General features: G+C 41.9%; 1 protein-coding gene across 1 annotated transcript in view; it reads right to left on the reverse strand.

Annotated features, from left to right (window-relative positions):
* ITGB6 (integrin subunit beta 6) overlaps nt 1–10,032 on the reverse strand; it is a 47,233-nt gene extending 37,201 nt beyond the window's left edge. The window contains exons 1-2 of the mRNA XM_042874732.1: nt 10,008–10,032; nt 8,397–9,231 (exon numbers count right to left, since the gene is read on the reverse strand). The gene's annotated coding sequence lies outside the window, so the exon portion shown is untranslated. The remainder of the gene's footprint in view (nt 1–8,396; nt 9,232–10,007) is intronic.
* Between the last annotated feature and the right edge of the window lie 11,864 nt (nt 10,033–21,896).

Genomic DNA, 21,896 nt, shown 5'->3' on the forward strand with positions numbered 1-21,896 from the left:
TAGATTAACAGAAATTTCAAAAAATACTGCTGTTATAGTAACATCATAAGATTGCTCAGACTGTCTCCCTGCACAGAGGCAAAGAGAAAGTGGCTCCACTCACCTTTATGCTATATGCAAGAAATCAGCGAATTCTGTATTATCCAGTTTTCAGGCAAGTGAGTTCCATTTTGCTGCAATACTTTGACTCACACAGGTTTGTTCCTGTTACTCTCACTAGAAGAGCGTTTCAGAGACTTCACTCTTCTCATGGATGGAGACCCTCTAAACTCCAGATCGACTAACTTTCAATTTATATCCATTTGTTTTAGTGACAACATTGTCTGGTAACTCAAATAACTTCTTGCCCTTCCTAGCATTTGCCCTGCCCTTCATTCCCCTCCCCTGGATGTATTAATAGAAAGCAATTGTATAGCTCTCATTCTTTGTTTTGTCCAGCGGTACTTCTCCATGTTTCTTCCAATGTTCCTTCTGAATTATAGAGGCAGACTCTTCCAGGATTCCAGAAGAGCTCTGACCACTGCCTCCTACACTGGTGTCTGTACTTGCGTACTCCTCGCTAAGCCACCTATAGCCTATCTAAGGAGAATCATTTTTGCCACTTCCATGGCACTGTTGCAGCCCTCTGAACATCCTTCCATGGCTGACCAAGATGTTACGCCCCTTCTCCCATCCCCTTGCTAAGCCACAGTTTGTAACAGAAACCATTTCATTTTATGTTAAATCCAATCCCACACCTCCAGCTCTCCAGTTCTCCCACTCCATCTTTGCAAACGTATGGATGTTTTTGTTGTCTGAGCTTACCACTTTTATCAGCAACAAAAGCATTAATAATTTCAGAGGTTAGCTGAAACAAAGATGCTTGAAATTCTGTCTGTAACCTCTAGGTAGCCCAACAATTCCATTTTCAGAACAGATGGTATCCTACATACATATTCTCAGCTCTTATACATTTTATCAATTATTGTTTTCATCCCATTCTACTCTGTTTTATTCACACATCTTTATTTATTCTTTTTTGCAAAATGTATATAACATTAATTAAGGTTAATTAATGAATCTGTAGGTGTGAGGTTGCCTCTTCTCTACTCTTCTCTCTTTTTTTTTAGCAGGTCTTCTAAGTAGAACTTACTTCTGTACTTACAATTTAATTTGCTGCTTCTTGCATCATTTCAGGATGGGTTATGGACTTCATCCCACTCTGAGCCTACACTGCTCTTTGGATTTAATTTTCAAATTTGGAAATGTTTGTTATTACTTCTACAGATGCTTCCCATCTTGATTCCATTATTCTACATGATGTATACCATTCTATTCACAGAAAAGAAAAAAAAAAGGAAAAGAAAATAATTATTTTTTTGGCAGAATCTACACTATTTTTGATCCCCACTCCATCCTTATCACATACCAGACCTCTTTTTTATCTTTTTGGTACATGAAAATTTTAATTTTCAAATTCAGTTTACAGAAGGTAAGTATTAGCATATACAATTGCACTTCTCTTTTCCTGAGACAGTTTCTTCCCCTATAGCTTTCACTCTTTTTGCCAACTCCTATTACCTTTTACTGGGGATTTATTCATCCAGCAAAATGCTAATATCTTTTATTCCTTACTTACGGTGGGAAGTGCAGATTTGTTATAATTCATATTTAATTTAAATAAATCCTAATGCTCAGGTTTGGAACTTCCATCCATGTGACATCACTAGCAGTTTCTCTAGTTTCTCAAAATTTGTCCTTCTGAAGTACTGTATTTAATATGCCTATTTTTGTTTATTCTTTCAAATATTTTCAATTGAGTTAACTTTAGTGAGGCTATTTTCTACAACCAGCTGCTCTATGTCATCAGTACCTAACAAAGACCACCTAGAATAGCACCATACCCGTCCAGTGATTGCTCAGTGATGAAATCTGCCAGATATCACACCCTGGAATAACTGACTGCTGTTATCGGTAACATTTTCTTTATTTCTGTGCCATTAAAATTTTCCATAATGACACAATGCTTGGAAGCTGAAGTTTAGTCATCTCTGTTACAGATATGCATAATCATTCCTCAGCAGTCCTTCAGAAGACCCTTATTCGCCTTATGTTACCCCAGAACTTCTACAGCTTTGTCCTGCCCTCATAGTCTCTGCACTGTGCCCAAGTGATGCCTTTGTACCTCTGCTTTTGTTTTTAGCTTCTCCAATAGCCTACACATCAGTTTAAAAGCATACCAGTCACGGATTATTCATCTGCCATGTTTTGCTGTCCTTGAGAGATGCAGGGCCCTGCACTCCTAGCCTGTGTCTCCTCGCACACAGTTTTTGTATACAAATATCTCAGCTTGGATGTTATGACACTGTGCTTCCTTTTTTTATTTTAAATGTCATTCCTCACATTCCTTTTACTCCTGACATCCAGGACATTTGCCTCACGTTCTCACCCACATTAATGCTTATTTTTCCTGTCCAAATTGCTCCCATTTGACATTTCTTTCTTCCCACACCATTTCCTGCTTTTCAGATCCAGCCATGGAAATTATTTACAAGCAGCCCCCAAGCTTCTGTCCTATTTGCTTTGCTTCCAATCCTTTTATTATTATACGCATATATAAAGGTATATTTTTTCCACATATTATTTTGTAGTACTGTTACATGATTCAATTATGTTACAGAATCACAGAATCATTTGAATTGGAAGGGATCTTAAAGGTCACCCAGCCCAACTCCTTGCAATATATTGCTATCAATTTCAGCAATCCTAATTGCAGAGAAAGAATACCATGCATGCACAGATGGAGTTCAATTGCTTTCTGTGTAAAATCCTCTTTCCTCTCAAAAGAGAAATGCTTCACAACGCTCCCCATAACATCAATTCTTAAGACATCTGCTACTCTTTATTATCTCACATGCTTTAACACACCCTCTTCAGGAATGGAACTCTGTGGCGGATTTTCCTTCAGGACAAACCAATTCAGACATATATCCCCATTTTATGTTCTTCTCAGTGCTCTCTCCTTTCCCCCTTCATACTACAGCGTGAGGTGATGTAAGGTTCTTTCATTCCAGAAATGACAGCGTTGTCACAGAAGCCAACACGGCTGTTTTTAAAAATGAAAACAAACAAAACAGCCTGCATGCACACACTGCGTATGCATTTGACTGGAATAACATTATTTTAGCTCAAAATTACATCATAGTAGTGCTAATGACTTCATGTTTATGGGGCAGTTTTAAAACAGCTTCAGATAAGAGAAAATATTTTTGAATGAAAGGGACAGAGTGAAAACTTTAATACGCTTCTGAACTTGAGTTCAACGGTTTAACAATGAGTAATGTTAACAGTAAGAAGTCTCATCAATTCTCCTGGAGGGCTTTTAGTCATTTGGAGTTATCCATTACCTGAAACTATGCGAACAAAAACATTCAAAGCCAGCCTACAAGACATTGTTGTGTTAGGGAAGGAATGCAGACACTGAGTCATGGCTGCAAGTTATTCATTATACAGCAGTCAGTTATGAAGCTGTTTTTTCCAGCTTTACTCTTTCTTCTGATTTCCCATATGTCACTGACCTGGTGAAGGACCAGGACCTCTTTAAGTCAGCAAAGTCAGCCCTGACCACCCCAACCGTGTGAGGCACTGGGGAGTCTACCTCAGGGTCACTTTGTGAAACATGTTAATCAACCTGACAATTACCATGTGAGATATGAGAGAAAGAAATGAAAATCTCTGCACGGATTGCAAAATGGCTCAGAAATGTTACAGACAAAACCTGACAGTCAATTATGCAATTTCTTCCAGAGAAGAAGAGAAGTCTTCCAGCATTCATTAATGAAGAGTAAAAGCTTTAGAAATGACTACACTGGTAGCTTTAGCATCTGAAGAACTGGTTCAGAACTAATTCAAGATCAGTTTGCACTCCTGACTAATAAGATTGATGCCTGTACAAAGCGTGCTGAATGCAATTTGGAGGAGGCATCTGAATGCCCTTTTAAATTGCAGATCAATCACTGTGCTCAGTAACATTCAAGAAGAACAGGAGAGGCCAAGGAAGAACTCAGGCAGGTTAAATTCTGGTGCTACGGCTGAGCCCAGAGAACGCGCCGAGCCATCTGTGTGCTATTGGCAAACCTGCAGGGGGCAGGGAATGCAGCTCTTTTTCTCATGCTCAGGGGGAACACCTTTCTCTGTGCTTTTTATAGACACCATCAAGAGGAAAGAGACTTCAAAGTTGGACACAGCTGTCTCCTGTTATACAGGACAAACCCGGGCAAGAAAATTAATTATAAAATTAACAGTGGCTAAGTTGTATATCTCAATTAATTTGGCAAAATTCAAAGTTATGGCTATTCCAATCTTGTTCTGTAGTGCGTCACCTTTCTTGCACACAGGAAAACCACAAATCCCAATTCTGTCTGTTTCATGTTAAGCTGAAGAAAAAAAATGGGACAGCAGATGACCTACAAGCCAAAAACCTGTTAATAATTTCAAGCAAGATTATACAATGAATAGCCAGCAATAGAGCAAATGTGCTAGGAACAGCTTGTAGAAAGTACGGGTTTTTGTTCCTGTGATGCCATCATTTTCTCTCTCATTTTTAAAAAACTAATCAATATTTATGATTTAAAACCTACAGAAAAGCAAGGTCACTGCAAGCTTTTTATTCTGACTACAACAATTGAGTTCCTAGAACCTGTTGCTCACTCTTCTTGATATCCATGTAACACCATATCACTGGTAAAGCATTCATTTTTACAAGGTCTTCTTCAACTTCAGTTTGCCCACATGAAGTAAAAAACCTATTTTTTTCCTTCATTCTCAACTCACTATGTAAGTTCTCTTATGTTACTGATTTATTCTTACCATTCTTGCTGTGGTATTTTTCTCTTCTCCTCTGCTTCTTCCTCTCAGTTTTATTTGTTATGTTTAAATGTCAAGCAACAACAGTCTGATTTAGCTAGTGCTTCTGAATTTACATATTAATTAATCTTTCAAGACTTGACCTTTGGCGTACATTCTTCATAGCAGATTATTTTATTCATGATCCCAGTACTGTGCTCATTCTACCACTGTAGAGATGAGGATTGGTCAGGGCAGACTGCTCCTATCTTGCATCCCAAACCAGCCTAGGCTAAGATGAAGCACCACGAGCTCCCGTCTGGGTAGCCTGTGGCTAAGAATCTTTCAGCCTGTGTTTTCTATTAATACTCTGAATAACAGCACAAGCATCACAGAGCCCTCATTTCTACAAGAGCAACAGGTAAATGCTGCCAGAACACAACAGTTCAGCATTTGGAACAGGGGATTTCCAGGTCCAAGCCTGAATGCCTGAGCAGAGAACAGCCAAGCACAAGGGATGCAGAAGCCAGGAAGCAGTCAGAGGGGAAGCAAAGCTTGCTGGAGCAGATTATAAACAACCAGCTGAGGTATTGGCAGTAGTTTTATCATTCATTGCTACTGAATCTGAGGAATTGATGCAATTACGGCACTGTGGGGATTGAAGAGGGCAGGAAACACCCCCTGATGCTGCTAAGGATTGCTGCTTGTGTAGCTGCTGCTACTTGTGTAGCTGCTGCTACTTGTGTAGCTTTCCTGCCCTAGGGGAGAGGGGGGACAGCAGCATCTGCTCTCCTACACTTTAAATGGTTCTGCTAAGCTAAAAGCTTTTCCTTAGGAAAAATTAGGGGAAAAAGCCCTTTGTTTTATTAAGGAAAAGCAATGCCTGTATGACCTTAACAAGACTCCTCTGCAGAGGTAGACAGGAGGCTCTCTCACAGCACTGCTGTTCCTGGGCACTCTGGCAGGGGCTCATTTCAGTAGCAGCTTGTGCTAAAGGAAACCCCGCTATGTTCAAGCTCTACCTCCCAGCTGACAAGCTTGCAGATGGCTGAGTACTGCCTTGTCACAGCCTCCAGGCAGTTGGTGTCAGCAATGGAAACAAGCCCTAAAGGAGAAATCTGTCCTCAGGTTTGCACCTCTGTATTTCTGAGAAAGAGAGGAGAGCCACTGTGAGAGAAACGCTGCTCTGTTCCTGCAGGTCTGCTGAACTCCCTGCAGCTACTCTGCTGGGTGCTGGAAGAAAGCACTTAAAAATGCATTAGGGATAATCTGATGCATTAATTTGTAGGATTTCTTAATGTATGAGCTACCAGAGAGCAACTCAGACAGGAGTTCTGGATGCTGTTGAGAAGCTGACCATGTCACAGAAGTCTGATTTATGAGACATATTCCTATCCTCCTAATCTTTCAAAACAAAATGCTGTGAACAACAGTACAGGCATCTTTTGAGATTCCCCCAAAGCCCTTAGCAGACAGTGTGAATGCTTTAATTAAAGCTTTGACAGAGAAGTAAATCAGGACTACCGTGTCATTTTCCTCCCATGGCATGTTTCTACAAGCTGATGCAGAGTGCTGGGTCAGTGAGATATATCAATATTATAAGGCACACCATGTGTCAGGCCAAACACATTAAAGGCTGATGTTAAATTTTAACGTAGGTCATGAATCACTCAAACGTATTCAGCCATCCAGAATTAATATGAAATGAGAAGTATGAGTAACAAGTTTGGTGAGGTTTCTGTTAATGTTGTTTTGGTTTTATATAGGCAGGAGGATGAGGAGTATGAATAAATGTTCAGATCAGACCAAACTCACTCTGCTCATGTAGGAATGGTGCAGACATTTAGATCACGGTGAAAAGAAACTGACAGTTGCATTTTATTGGAGACCTCATTGTAGCTCTATGAGAACTAAAAGTCTGACAATTTGATATAGGAAGAGTCTGTTAAGAACATGAAGTTTGTATTAAAGGACAAATTGAATGTAAAAATGCCATTTAAACAAAGAATAGGTAATGTTCTAATGGCATGCTTCTTTACCAAGTCGCTCTCTTTTTGACCATTTACTGACTTCCATAGCTAGATTTTCTCATGGAGTGTCCAACTGTAAAATCATTTTGATTTAGATCTCAGCTACACCACTCAGTCATGAAAACACAAAGCAGTGACACACTCTGCTTGCCTTCACTGACACTAATCAAAGGCCCTACAAACTGTAATAAGTATTAATAAGGTCTTATATTTCTGTACTTTGGGCAATACGTTATCATGATTCATAGTTATTTCTCTCTATTGTCTTTATATCTACTTGTTATATTTCCTTCACAGGTCACCTCTGTCTAGACCAGTGCAATTCCTTACAAAAACAAACTTAATCATTACCAGACATGCAAGCTCAGCTGGGCAAATATGTGACGTTCTCTAACATTTCTCATCAGATCAACGGTTTCCCTTTCTATTTCCATAGGATAGAAATATTCTGTTCTTACAAACAAAAAGCTTGATTTCCTCCTTATTGTAGGATATATGTTGAAGAAGCATCTCATGGTAACAGTCCCTCTTCCTCCACATTTTTGCTAAGTCTGTGGTACTTCAAAACTTACATCTAGCACTGAGGACAGCATAGAAGCATTCACAGAGCTCTACAGCTATGCCAGAAGCAAGAACTTTCACGGCATCCTGCACTGCCAAAGCTCTACAGTGAAAGGCCATTGTTTAGAAATGGCACAATTGTTAGAGATGGTGGCACAGCAAAAGGAGCACTGAGAGCATCACAACCAGAGACGTAAGTAACAGGTCTATTCATAGAAGTGCTTTTCCCCAGGGAATGGAGGCTTGCGAGTGACTTCATTAACTGTCAGCAGACAGAATGCACTGTGCTGGGAGTGAAAGGGAAACAGTCATCAGATGTCCCCAGCCACAGCTGAGGAAAGGCACAGAAGAGATAACTGGCAAGTGTGGTTCTTTCCCCCCATCCAGAAAGAGTTAGTCACATCCCTAAATTTACTGCTCTAATTTCTTTCCTTTTGGCAAAGCAATCTTTTTGTGTACACACTCACTGTTTGCACAAAGGGTGCTTCTGCTGACTAAATGCACTCTTGGAAACTTCCCAGGTTGTGGAAGGTGGGGTGTGAATTCCAGATGGGTTGTTAATTGTAAGGAAACCCTCCAAATATCTAGGCATTTATTACCTTTAATAGCCAAAGACACCCAGCAAACCCTGTAATCCATCATTCAGTGCTGTGCTACATCTGACCTCTTCCATGCTGTAAATCTTCCCTGCCTGCACAGCCAGCAGAACATGTGATTTCTGTATCTCCAGCACATTTCTTCACAGAAGAAGGCTTGTACAGACCAGACAACATTTATCCTTAGAGCCCCCCCACTCTTTGCTACCTTAAAAGTATTCATGCCTTCCAAGCCTACCCCGACGGTGCTGAGTATTTACCCGAAGACTGTTGTCATGTTGTACAGATCACAGTAGTGGCTAGCAGCTGGAAGCCAAAACATTTTTTATACACAATCACCTCCTACTTTATCCAAAACCAAAGATACAGAAAAGTGTCTGCTTACCGCCCATCCCCTGGTACACTTGAGCATTTTTGGGTGCAGAGCAGACCTGTCCAACACTGCAGCAGTTGTGCACAGCAGCTCAGATTCCAGATGGATCATAGGGAGCTTCTCTTTCTGTGCATAGCAGTTTGTTACTCCTTGCAAGCCCCACAGCTGAGACTTCTTCTGGAGAGCATGCTGTGTCCTATTGCTCCTAACTTTGGTTTTCCCCGTGTGCTCTTCACACTCACTGGGTGCCTGAATTTCACAGATCAATACTTTGGTTACTGTCCATTTTCTAGGATCCACAGAGTGGAAAACATGCTATCTTGTCTAGAAAGTTTGAAGAAAAGTGGCCTAAAATGCCACTGGTCAAAAGACCTATTCTTTCAGAGGAGGCTCTGATAGCCCTTCGCAACCAATGCAGCTATTTATAGGGATGGTGACAGTGTGTCTAACCCCACAGCACAATGAGCATGAGACGGTCCGCACAAGACGTGATGATAGAGGCCATTCATAAAATCAAAACTGGAATTCACATGCTGAATGTCAATAGTGATTTAAGCAGCCACTTTCTTGCCTCACTCCCGAGGGAAGAAATAAAAGTCCCATTGTCCCGTTCACAATCTCTCTGTAATAATGAATCCATTAGCAGAGTGAGCAATGTTGAAGCTATTCTGATTTTTAGAAGGTCTTTTTTCTTCCCGTAATCCTATTTTACTCTCTTCCTGAAAGTCAGTGCTTCTGTCTCCCAAACATTCTCTCTCCAGCCAGCTCACATATGTTTTCTCAAGGTATTTCTTTCCTATAAACCAGGCAGTAGGAGCAGGATCATCCCAGTGTGCATCTCATTTCCCTGGGCAGGGACAAAGAGACAGGGGAAGCAGTGTAAGGAAAGGAAAAGCAAACAGAGCAGGCAGGCTGAGGTCAGGATCCAGTCCAGACCCCAGTGGAAGCTCCAGAGCTCCACTACAAACCTCAGCACCAGTTAGAGACCCCTCACCACCAGTGTTGTTGCAATAAATATGACCTACTGCAATAAATAAAGCTAAACCTGACATCTGCCAGCCCCAAGCACGACTTCAACAGCCATCCCATGCACCTGGGGCACAGCTGTTCTGGATTACACCCAAAGATGGGAAGGAAAGAAGCCCCTTGCTGTAAGCTTTGGGGGCTGCTGGGGTTACTCTAATAGTAGCATGACCTATGCTTGTATTTGCTCTTTGATTAGACATTTCTTTGGGCCTGAGATGGCTTTCTCTTAAGTGCAGCTTGTAGTGTGGTGTGAGGGGAGTGGAAGGCCATCTCTACCAGCACCTGCTGAGGTGATTCAAAGGGAAGAGAAAAGGCAAGTGAACAAGAGACAGGAAAGTTTCAGGGAACTAGACATAGACCAAAAGCAATATCAAGTAATGTCAAAACAGATTGCTAAGTTGCATTGTAAGAGAAAAGTCCCTTATGACAGGCTGGAAAAAGTGGTGGAGAGCAAATTTTACTAAGCAGGAGTAGGAGCAGTAACACTTGTTGCCACCTGCAATGCTACGATGTGATGGAAAGTACATCAGTAACAGCAGAATGACAAAATCTTTCACTGCAGCAAATGAAAAACAGAGGAAGAAAAAATCTGCTTACCTTTGGAAGGGATCATGTAAATAGGAACCTCCAGCAAAATGCCCTCCTGTCCACTGTCAACCCTTAAATGAGGTCTGGGAAGGGGTGGTTCCTGGCTCCATCCCTTCTGGTCACTCAATGCACTGCATGCACCTGAGCTTACCTGGGTTGGCCCTGCCTTCCCACCAGGTGCTCAATCACTGCTTCAGACCACGACTTAGCATTTCTGCTACACTACCTGTGAGCTTGCATTAAGGCTTTCTATTGATACATCCCTGGGGAGCTAACTGATGCCTGAAGTTCTACATCAACAGCTGACTTGAAGGCCAGAAGCATCCAAAGACCATGGATGTGGAGGGACACAGCAAGAAAACCCACCGTGCTGTGGTGGGCACTTCCTGCCCACCCCTGCCTGTCAGCAGCCTTCAGTCAGATACCCATCAGTCGTGGCTTTGGCAAGGTGTGCCACCAAGCAGCATCTGCCACATGCCAGGCTGCAGTAGGTCATTAGAATCAGATAATTCATTACAACTGATGGAGTTTGTTGCTGTTCATAGCATTTTTATTTACTGAAGTCAGTGTAATCTCATGCTAGGTGCACCTCCTGAAACCCTCCTTTCACTACAACAATCAAGATGCATGGGTTTTTTTGCTTTACTTTTTTCGTGTAATGATTTCAGGAGGAGAGGTATAAAAGCCAAGAAAGCAGGATGCTAGATGCAAGGACAGAATGTATGTCATCTCATTAGTTTCCATACAGCACCCAAGTACAAGCAGCTCAGCTTGACAGTGCCTGTTGCGGTACTTATGATTATTAAACCAATTTAATACAGAGGTTGCTGCAAACAGTAACAGTGAGCCTTGCCATCTCCCAGGGCTGGGCTGAGACAAGGTGAAGAACGCAATGGTCATCAGCAGGATCAAGACAGTGAGTGGCTCTGGGGGTAAACATTAGAGCTGTCTCACCAGCAGAACCTGAAAATTGCATTTAAGGTTGTTTTGTTTTGTTTTGTTTTGTTTTGTTTGTTAACGATACTAAAAAAAGAATTCACAGGGAAAAGGGACAGGGAAAGACTGAGCCCTTCCAGTACAGACAGCTGAATTTTGCCTTTGATTCCTCGAGGAATTTACAGCTAAGAACTAGAACTGAGTTTGTCCTTAGATATGTACATCAGGGAAAAAAGCATTTTTTTTCTGCATCCATGCAGATGAACAATGATGGAAAATAGGAAGGGAAGAAGAATTTTGTTAATACACTTCCTAATGACAAACAATAAGTAAGACCTGAAAATACTTTCACTGTAATAGAAAGCAGGCTCTCCATCCCTGGAAATGCACTGTTTTCCTTCAGAGCAAACATTCATTTGTTTTATACGCTGCCCTGAGCCTCACAGCTGCAAGAGCAGTGGTAGCGAAGCAGAGGATCTCATATGCAACAGACAAATTACATCTGATATTACTTTGGACAAACTCAGTGATACCAAATGCCATCACCACTGGTGGCCGTTCCCTTCACCAATCATAGGACTTTGTCCAGGTGCATCCCTGGAATACCTGCAGCTGGAAGTCCAACAAACCCCCATGAGAACTTCATCAGAGCACAGAAGATAATTTTATATATAAATCTACTATGCAAAATTAACTTATGGAATTACCTGAATCTTTTCTGGGATCAATTCTTCTGAGCTGTACATATTTATATGAGATCAAAGTTACAACCAGACATCTCAGGCCTGTCTTCCCAAAGATATTTAACTAACCTGTGGCTGAGACTTCAGGCAACATTTGTGCTAAATGAAGCCATATACGATTTTAGATATCGATGGGCACTTGATTTGTAGATAGGAAAGGATGCTGGAGGTGATGGTGGTAGCAGCTCGTATGTTATTACTTCTATTACAGTACTGCCTCAATCAGAAACAGATCTCTGTGGTAGGGATCACGTGAACATAATTAGACACTACTCATTGAAGAGAGACACAGTATATGAGAGAAATTCACAGCAATAAAGGCAAATTTTGGGGTGTATACCCCACACAGAAGTTGCCAGAAATGAGGCATGGTAGTGGGGATGGGCTGAAAGGATGCTAATGCCTGTAAAGGAACAGCAGCGCAATATGTGGGCAGAGGAGGAGCGTGTGTGATTGACAGGAGTAAATGGGCTTCAGTTCTGCTCTTTGATAAAGAGCATCCTTCACTGTCTGTCCCAGGTTGAGTACACTGCAACCAATCACCAGAGCAGAATCTGGTATTAAATATGTCCTTTATCATAATCCTGAGTGAAATGGAAGGCAGCATTAATAGCCTCAAAGAATGAATGACAAAAATATAGATTATCCAAAATCTGTCCAAATGTTCATCATTGTTCAGACATCTATCTGTTGTGCCATGCAGTGAGTGACTATGGGTGTTGTGTGGGACTGAGGCTTCGGGAGATGTCACAAACCATTGCATTTTTCAAATCATGCTTTATGCAGTAAAATATCTGAAAATGCCAAAATGGGATCAGGCTTTACAAATGGACTAGAATATCTTTTATTTTTTAAACACAAATTCAAGAAGGTTGAAGTGATGCATAGCTCCAACAACCCTGAGAAACAGCTAATGTGTAACTTCATACGTACTGCTTTCACAACCAAATCGATCTCTGGAACACCTCGCAAATTGAAGGGCACGCCAGGAAACCTTTCATGTGATTTACACAAATCATCAAAAGACATGAACTGACTGATATTTCAGAATGAATTGCATTCTCTTTCTCAGAGTCAGCATCAATATTTCAGTTAGCAACTTACTGGAACCACATTGTCATTATTTATTTATATATATATTTAATTAACCAGTTGCATTGTTCTTTTATTCCTACCTGCAAATTACAGCAATAATGGGAGCAGACGTAGACAATGTGCTATGCAACATTTAGCATTACTTACCATTCAGGACAGACCTTCCAATTCAGAAAGCACAGAATGCATGGCCGCACCCACTGTCAGAACAACCCTCCTAAACATATCATTTATCTCCATCGTGGTAATAAAGAGATTCCTGACATTCTGGCATTAAGAAACCAGAAGTAATACATTAGTTTTAATTTTCCGCTGCTACTTAAACATGAATACATATGATAAAGCACATAGTTTAGAAAACCATGAAGATAGTGTCCTATCCAAATGACAGACTGCCTGGTTGATTTACATGTAATACCAAGTGCTCGTATGAGAAAAGGTTAAAATTAGATTGACAAGCAAATGTGCTACCAGACTGCTGGCTGACAAATGGCAAAGTTATGCCAGCGTATTACTTATTCTGGAGGCGCCCAAGCAGCAAGCAGGAGATAGTAATTCTTGCGCTAGAATACATTCACGTTCAGCATAAACAAAGAGACCCCAGGGTCTGCAATGAGAACATATTAACTCTAAGTAATTTCTGTCAACAAATAAGTCACTGGTAAAATCTTATTATTAGATATGGAATCTGAAAGACTTGTGTTTTCTGAAGTTAAGAGCAGGCTGCTCCACTGTCATTCAAATGAGATCAGAGCAATGCCCTACAAGGACCGCACTGTTCTTCAAGAATCTGGCTATTGTGCTGTTCCCCTTCCTCCCAGCACTCAGACAGTGCCCTCACACATCAGCCGTGGGACTTTTAATGGCGGCTTTTGGGCCGCAGCCTGACTACATCTTGGTCAGCATAGGGAGCAGTCTGGTTATCACAGGGCCATGGAGTCCTTTGAGCTTTGAGTCCTTAGAGGGCACCTAGTCCAAGCCCCCACAGTGAGCAGGGACACCTACAGCTCCATGCCCTCTCCCATTTCTTAAGCAAATTCTGCTGAGGCCCATGCAGCCAGCTGCCTTTAGCTCATTTACAAGCATCAACTGAGGAAGAATTTTAACTTGCTTTAATAATTTGCAGCTGGATAATGGTGATAATGAACAATTAATACCCAGATGTGCCTCAATTTGTCTGCAAACTGGAAATAAGATTCTGAAAGAGATGAAAACAAGTTAAATTACTGGCAGCTGCTTCTTCGTAACTCATCCTATACAGCCTAATTAGTTACTACTCGGAAATAAACTTTTATTTTTGTTTCTTTATCAGGTGGACAGTACAAAACTGGATCGTACTCCCTTTGGCATTAATGGAAATTCTGCAGCTTACTCCCATGGAATTGCAGGTTGGCTGCAAAGTGAATTTCTCAATATGCGAACATGAATTAATTAGGATTTTACAAAGCAGATATCACTTGAGCCTACCCCTCACTGGAACAATTTTTTTGACATTTTGTTAATATGAAGCTATCCTAAATCTTTAACAGACCCAAGCCCATTTGCCAACCTGTTTCCTTAGGGAAACGTGCTCTAATTCCCTTTCAAATAGCCATGGCAGACAGCATGTTAGGGGAGGGAGCTAATTGTCCCCATTAGTCATCACCTTGTCAGGATGACTGGCAGCCAGGAGACATCAGGCATGCTCGAGGAGCTGTAGCCAGTTAAGATCTCCTCAGTGTGCACTGAGAGACACCTCAAGGTCTGCTGCCCCTTGGTGACACCTGGAAAACCCATAAATATTTTATGCCAGGTCCTTAAAATTTCCAGTAATATTTTTTTCTTCTCCCAAAACTACTGTCAGGTAATGGGGAGGGGGAAAAAAGGTGAATCTGAGGTTTGAATCACGGCATGGTACCACTCTAGCCTCCTCCCCTGAGGTATTGCCCTCATATATGAGCAATGGCCGGGGACATGCAGCAGCAATTTGTTACAATCTGAAACAATCCGCTAGGGTGCAAAATAACCTCTCTAAAAAGAGCAACCATTTCTGGAAAAAAAATTTTGCTTATTGAAACTATGAGATAAGGAACGGAATTTACCACCAGGCTTCACAAGTAGCTGTCGGGAACAGCTATTAAGGTAGGAATTAGACAAAATTCAGATCTCACACAAACAGTTGTAGCTCAGCAAGTGCGCTCGCACTGACAGGCTGGTTTCAGTCCTCCAGGCAAGAGAGGCAAGAAGTGAGAGACGCTTGCAGAGCATCTGCTCATGAGATCAGACAAGTCTGTCTCGTTGGCAGAGCTATTGTCCTTTGGTCACACCAATCCTAATTTGAGTCCTGCTTGCAGCAGCATAGAAAACCTGTGACAAACATAGTCACGCTGGCATTGAGGTGGCTGCCAAAAGGAAATCACTGCGAATACTCAAAACTGCAAAGGGGGAAAAAAAAACCACAGAGAAAGAAAGCTTTCAGATCCAAAGTTTGCAAAAGAAAATGAAGATATTGGACTTTTGATTTTCTTCCCCAGTCCTGCTTCCAAATAAAAAGAAATCCTCACAAATTACAAACACACGCCTGGATCAGGTCCTTACCCAGAAGTACAGGTCTGTGTCTGCATGCTGATTTGCCTCAAGCTGGGATGTATGCAAAACAGAGAAGTGCATTATATTTCCAGACTTGCAATATTTTGTACTTCTTATTCATGGTTGTCTATGAACTGCCCTGTTTGTTCTTGTTGCTCTTTGGGTCTTTTATTGTATCTGATACAGCAGTGAATCCAGAAATGATTCATCTAATTATTTGGATGAGTGACAAAACCCCTGGCAGAGGTTAACAAATGTTTCTTGTAGTCCACATCTAAGAATCGGATTGTGTAGCATCAAATCATTGGCCTTGCCCTGAGCACCACAGGTCTGCATAGAGCTGGGTACCCTGCAGAGCCAGAGGTGAATACACCCCTCTGAAATGTGTCTGCAAACCAATTTCTCCCGACAAACAAAAGACTTCTGAGACTTGAAACTCCAGTGCTCGGTCTGGACTATGGCTAATTTATTCATTACATTCAAGCTGTACCGAAGGTAGAGACAAGGCAGCAAAAATAACCGCTATCTCTCTTGCCCACTTCCCCATCTCTATCAGCACTCTGGATAGACTGATAAAAATTCATGTTTAGTGACCACTGAAAGGTCTTCTGGAGTGAGCTTTGCAGTAACAAGCAGCCTTTCCTGTGTTGTCCCAAATGCTGCTCATACTTTTGGTTGTAGAGAAATTTCCTTTAGCCCCTATGAGACTCCTTTATTTTCAGAGCTTTGTTACCTTCCTGAAAAGGTGTTTGTGCCTTTTACACTTTGTTACGGATGTGTATATATCTAATTGTCTTGTCTCTTACAGAGAAAAAACAATGACAACAAAAATGATGTTTCCAAGACTAAATGCCCATGCACTGGCTCGAGTTCACGGGTCTCTTCGGGAATGAATCTTCCTGGAATCGGGAGCACTTGTATTTTATCTCACGAAGATGGCACTATGCTTCGCTTTTAGTGATTCAGATCTAGAAGAGCAGCATCACCATTACAGCCCACGAACGGGAGCTCATCTTTTGGATTGCTCCGGCTCAGAAGGAAGCTGCCCTCTAGCGGCCGCGGTGCTCTCTCTCGGGTGGGATGGGGGGTGGGGGGGGGGGGGGGGGGGGGGGTTGTGGGGTCACTCCCCAGCACGATCCGTGCAGCAACCGCAGGAGGAAGCTGCGGGCCGCTGGGGTCACCGGCAGACAGAACCCTCCGGGCCCTGCATCGCTCTCACTGTCAGTCCGCAGGGCCGGATGCGGTGCTGAGCCCGTTCCTCGCAGCCGATCGCACGGCCTCAGAGGGAGCAGGTGTGCTGAACATACCTCACTGCAATGCCCGCAGTGCTGCCTTGTGCCCCCACTTGCTCTCCCAGGGCTTGCTGCCTTCGGCTGCAATGCAGTTTCGGGAGAGAAATTCCTGGAACTGCTTAATTCTTCCCCGCCTTTTTCTCCATCACTCCCATGGTTCAAGAGCTCAGCGCTGCCTGACCCACAGCGTGCTGCCGAACCTTCCTCCTGCTCACACTGGAACTGTTCTGCTGACAGCTGCAACTTGCTAAGCTATGGCAAGCGAGCAATGCGTGGCTGGAGGAGGTCAGGAACCTAACATACATGCAGCTGGTTACTTCTTCAGCATTCTTTTTTTATTTTTATTGTTGCACTTGTCTCTCTTACAGCAGCTTAAAATTGAACTGTTCTGTCCAGGCAAAAAGCAGTGACTACTAAAGCTTGTTGAATACTCACTCAGCACTTGAGCAAGGTTTTCTTGACATCAAGGAGACCCAGAATGTGTCATCCCAGCCACCAACCCACCATGTCCCAAGAACTGACTGTCCCTGCACCCCACAACCCATCTCTGACACAGCCCAGATGCCTTCTTTTGGCCTTCTTTAAGCTTTTTTCTGTTACCCTTATGCACTTTACAGATATTGCTTGAATGCATCAATCGTATATCAGGTGTTAAATTTCATGTAGTTAGCTGGGAAAATCACTGGGAAAAATTCCTATTGCAAATTGCTTCTTTATAATCAGTGGAACGTATATGCAGAAATGTGTTTCCCTTGTTACTTTTTGGAACACAACCAAAACAGTCTCTGAAGCAGTGAAGCTACCCGTACAGTTGCCTGTGCAGGTTGGTCTGAGCACCTGCAGGAAGTCTAAGGTGCCACATCCCTTCAGTCACTGAGTTTATAACATACCTCTTTCTATCCCAGTGAAGCTGCTGGAAAATATCATATAATTCAGCTGAAAGGAGACTGATGAAATTGAGCAGAATTCAGAAGAATACTGATGTAACCATGGAGTGAAGGGCTACCGTTGAAAAGGCAAGATGGACAATGCAAGCAGCCCAAGCTTGCCTGCTGACAAATCATCCTTTCTTCTGTGGCAGATGAAAAAGTCCAGTGGTATTTTCCTGTGATATGGTTTCTTGTTGATTGCAGAAAAGAGCTGCAAGGCTTTCTCAGACAGTAGATGCAGTTAGAGCTGTCCTGAAAAGGAAACTTACTCCGCATGCAGACTTTTACTTACTCCCTCTGGTCACTGCATTGTAAATCTTCACTGTTCTGACATCAGTTTGGCTTTCCCTAGGAGACGGAGGAGATGCTGCCAAACAGAATAGGCTTTGTATATTCTAACCCCTATTCTGGATAGAATTAATGGCCCAAGAGCGAAAGCCAAAAGCCTCAGATTTGTTTGGGTTAATCAACGCCAGCATTTGTTGGCTAGGATATGGTACAGATGATCTTTCACAGTTGAAAGACTACGTCAGTATTGCAAGTGTTTGGAAGGTAACAGCACACATGTCTTAAATGCCATCACATAACACATGGGCTTGCACAATAAGGCATTGCTGGACAGGGTACGAATGAGCATCTTATTCCAAAGCATGTGAAAGTTTGCAAATAATTTTGGAATGGTTGATCAAAGCAAAAGGAGCAGGTGCAGTGCTGTGTGCATGGGAGGAGTAGGAGTAATGAACGCATAGAAAGGCTCCAGCACACAAAGAGGATTTCTCATGATGTCAGCTGTTTCTAAGGAGAGTGAGTTGGCACTGTTTCGGTTGATCATCCAGGTTGTCTAGGGTGGTGGAGGCACCGTGACATAAATTAACCTCAGAAGGGAAAGCAGTACCTATGATCTATTCACTGTTACTATTACTTTTGTGAAAACCAGACAGAGAGTACTGGGAAAGTGCTTTAAACTACTGTGACTTATGTCACAATTATTCTAGGCCAATATACGCAAACAGTCACTAACAGAGCTCAGCTGATCAACAGCACTTTGTTAACTTGCAGCTAGTGCACTGCTTGCAATAACTCAGCTCAGTTAATTTAGAGAACAGAGGAAATTAAAATGTTTTATTGAACCCCTACACAAAGACTAGCTTCTAATCACTAACAGCCAACAAGCAATAGGGTCAGTCCATAATCTTGCACAAAGTATTTGTGTTAGGATAAAACCACCATACATGAATACAGTGTTTACTGGTATTTGTTAACAGGACTGTGTTAACAGCGTGTTTGCAAGCAGGGTTCAAAACCAAACTGTGAGCATCGGGGTGGAGTTGATGTTTGAACAAGGCAGCAGGTAATAGATTAATTTTATGACATATAATAAAGCATATTACATAAGGATATTGCACTATTGCAGATTGTCTGATAGAAATGATATGCACAGGCTTATTCCAACAGGCAAAGGGTACTTATATGCAAGCTTTCATTCTCATCAAATACAGCTGGACTTAGAGAGAGGTAGGTTTATCATAGCACTAATTAGAAAAGCAAATAGATAGAGAAAGCCTTTCCAACCCGCATTATTCTGACTCTTCCATAAAGCTTTTGTAAGGGAGCATTTGTACTTAACTCAGAAGGGCTGCTTGTGAGATTAACTTGATACGATGGTGAAAGGAACAATGCAACAAAACCCCTTAGAAGTTTGCTGCATTCATCCATTATATTTTACATAAGCAACACGCTGGGCCAGCATTTAAATTACCACAAAATAGCAACCTGGTATTTTTTCAGCTACAGGAGACTTGTCCTGTTAGTAGCACAGAGTATGAGGCTGTTCTTTCTTCACTGATAAGAGCCATTGTTGTCGTGGACATTTTTATTGCCAAAGCTATTGTAAATTGCTGTTTTCTAACCTGTAGGTGAGTCCCTTTTGTTTGTTCTACCGAAAACAGTCTCAATATCTCAGTGTCGTGCAGTGGAAGCCTGGGCTGTGCCTGTAGGGCAGCCCCAACCTACCCATCTCACAGGCTGCCTGCCCCAGTGCAGGGCTGGTGAGGCACTTGAACCATGTCAAAAAGAGGTGGAGAATGTAAGAAGTGCTCTTTGGGGCAGCACACCCCCTGCTGCCTGGCAATGAGTCCCCAAGTCCCCACTCTGCCCCCCAGAGTGCCCATGTGTCAGAGCCTGCTGAGCCAGCACCACACAGCATTGTGGGCCTGGAGAGTGGCAGAGCCTTCATTGAGCTGGTTGATATTTAACTTGATTTTGTTTCCAGATCTTACTTTAAGCAGGGCAGCCCTCTGATACACGGCATCAGCAGCATGATCTTGCCAAAAGGATGATAAAAATCAGAGATTACCTTTAGGGAAAGAGATGCTTACAGAATGCAGCTGGAAGAGGATCACTCAGGCTGACTTTGCATCCTACTGAAGCAGTGTGCTCCAGAACGGAGTATTGCAGCCAGCTCCAGTGCAGCTGGAACTGGGGTCCTTCTGGCTGCAGCTCAGTGCGAGGAGCTACCAGAGACCTTTGCCCCAATCACTGCCTGCATCCACACTAGAGCGTGAATGCACACCTCTCATAGGAACAGGAGCTCTTGCATTCAAACAGCTACATTTGGCCACATATTTGTCACGAGTACTTCCTGTTCTGTCTGAAAGAGTAAGGAACTTGTAATGTGCTTCAAAAGAGTTAAAACGTGATCGTAGCAAAAGACAGAGGGCAAAGCCTGCACACCAAGCATGGAGCATCGCTGAGCACTTCGGCCTAAAGGCAAAGGTTCCACCACAACTTGGTTGGGCTTTTTCCCCAGTAAAGGAACAGCTGAAGGAAACAGACGATGCGTTTTCTTTTTTTTTTTTTTTTTTTTTTTTTTCTTTTTTTGGATCTTTTTTATTCAAAAGTTTTCAAAGAAATAAAACAGAAAAAAGCTAACAATCTAATCAAATTTACAGTTCAAAAATGTATTTTGGCGTTTAACAACAAGTCCTAGGAAACAAAACTACAGAGTTATCTTGAACCGGACAAATAAGTTACCACTGGCAAGTTTGTGGCACTAGTAAAACAAAAATAAAAAATTAACTCTCTTGATCATATAGATATCTCTATGAAAATCTTTTTTTTTCAATCTGTACAAAAGGTCTTTCTTCATAAATTAATTTTTTATAATTTAATGGCTGTCTACTATGTGATGTTTAAGTAACTGATCATTTCTTTATGTACAGAGGTTAAATTTCCCAAATCTTACCCAGACAATGAGTATGGCACTTAGTTCAGACATTTCGGCAGCAGCTCTTCCTGCCCTCTAACACAGCCATCATACTGCGGTTTGAAGTAACGCAAAAGTATCAAGTAGTGAGAGATCCAGGCATGGAAATCCACCCGACCCAGGGAAGGTGCTGCAGAAAGTCTGGACTTTGACAAAGCAGTAATATTCCAGGGAGCATAGAACCAATAATACCACAACTTTTCAAAAAAAGAAAAAACAAAAACACATCTCTTACGACTATGTATTTCACTAGAATCTACACTTCTCAGAGCAGCAATTTACTTTTGAAACTATGAAATGTCACCGACATCTATACTCCAATACTCACACAAAATTTAAAAACTAAAAAATACTCGAAAGAAACAACTGTTAGCCCCAGCTCCTGAGCCGGGATGATTTGGTCTGTGGAAACAGGGAGGGCCAGCAACCTGTCCCAGTACAAAAGGAAATAAACTTTGAGGTAGATAACTGATCATATACAGCTGACCAGAGAAGTACACAGTTTTGGAAGACAACTTAATTTATCGTTTGATTTAAAACATATGCGATCGTAATAAAGAGCTTTAGTAGCAGTGAATTATCTAATATGTGAAGTACAAATAACTGTATTTATGAATCAGGAATTTCATAGTTTCAAAATCGGTTTTCTTTACACTTAACACTTGTAGTGATGATGTAAAGTGTGGCACTGCTTGGATCCAAGTCTTCCTTCATGCTTTTGTGTCCATACATCAATTAAAATTATAAAACCTAAATGCAAATGTACAAAAAAGGCACATTCTCCTAACCGCAAACTGGTCCGGCAAAAATAAAGAGTACAGAAGACGTAATGCTGAGACAAATCAGAATTATTGGTTACTGGCTCTTTGTTCTTTGGTAAAGTTACCTTTTAAAAGTGCCAAGTCTTTTTATTTTTATTTACCTACAATAGAGAGCTAGTACCCAATCAATTATGCTTCTCCTCGCATCTCAGCTTGTGTTTGAAAACGAGTCCTTTAGCTTTTGCCATTTTGCTGCAATAGCAACTTTTGTGTTTGCTAAGTCTCAGTACGATCCTCATCCTAAAGCAC

This window comes from Lagopus leucura, unplaced genomic scaffold (genome assembly GCF_019238085.1).
Source record: "Lagopus leucura isolate 7727_CA_CO unplaced genomic scaffold, USGS_WTPT01 Super-Scaffold_100012, whole genome shotgun sequence".
NCBI classification, from domain to species: domain Eukaryota; kingdom Metazoa; phylum Chordata; class Aves; order Galliformes; family Phasianidae; genus Lagopus; species Lagopus leucura.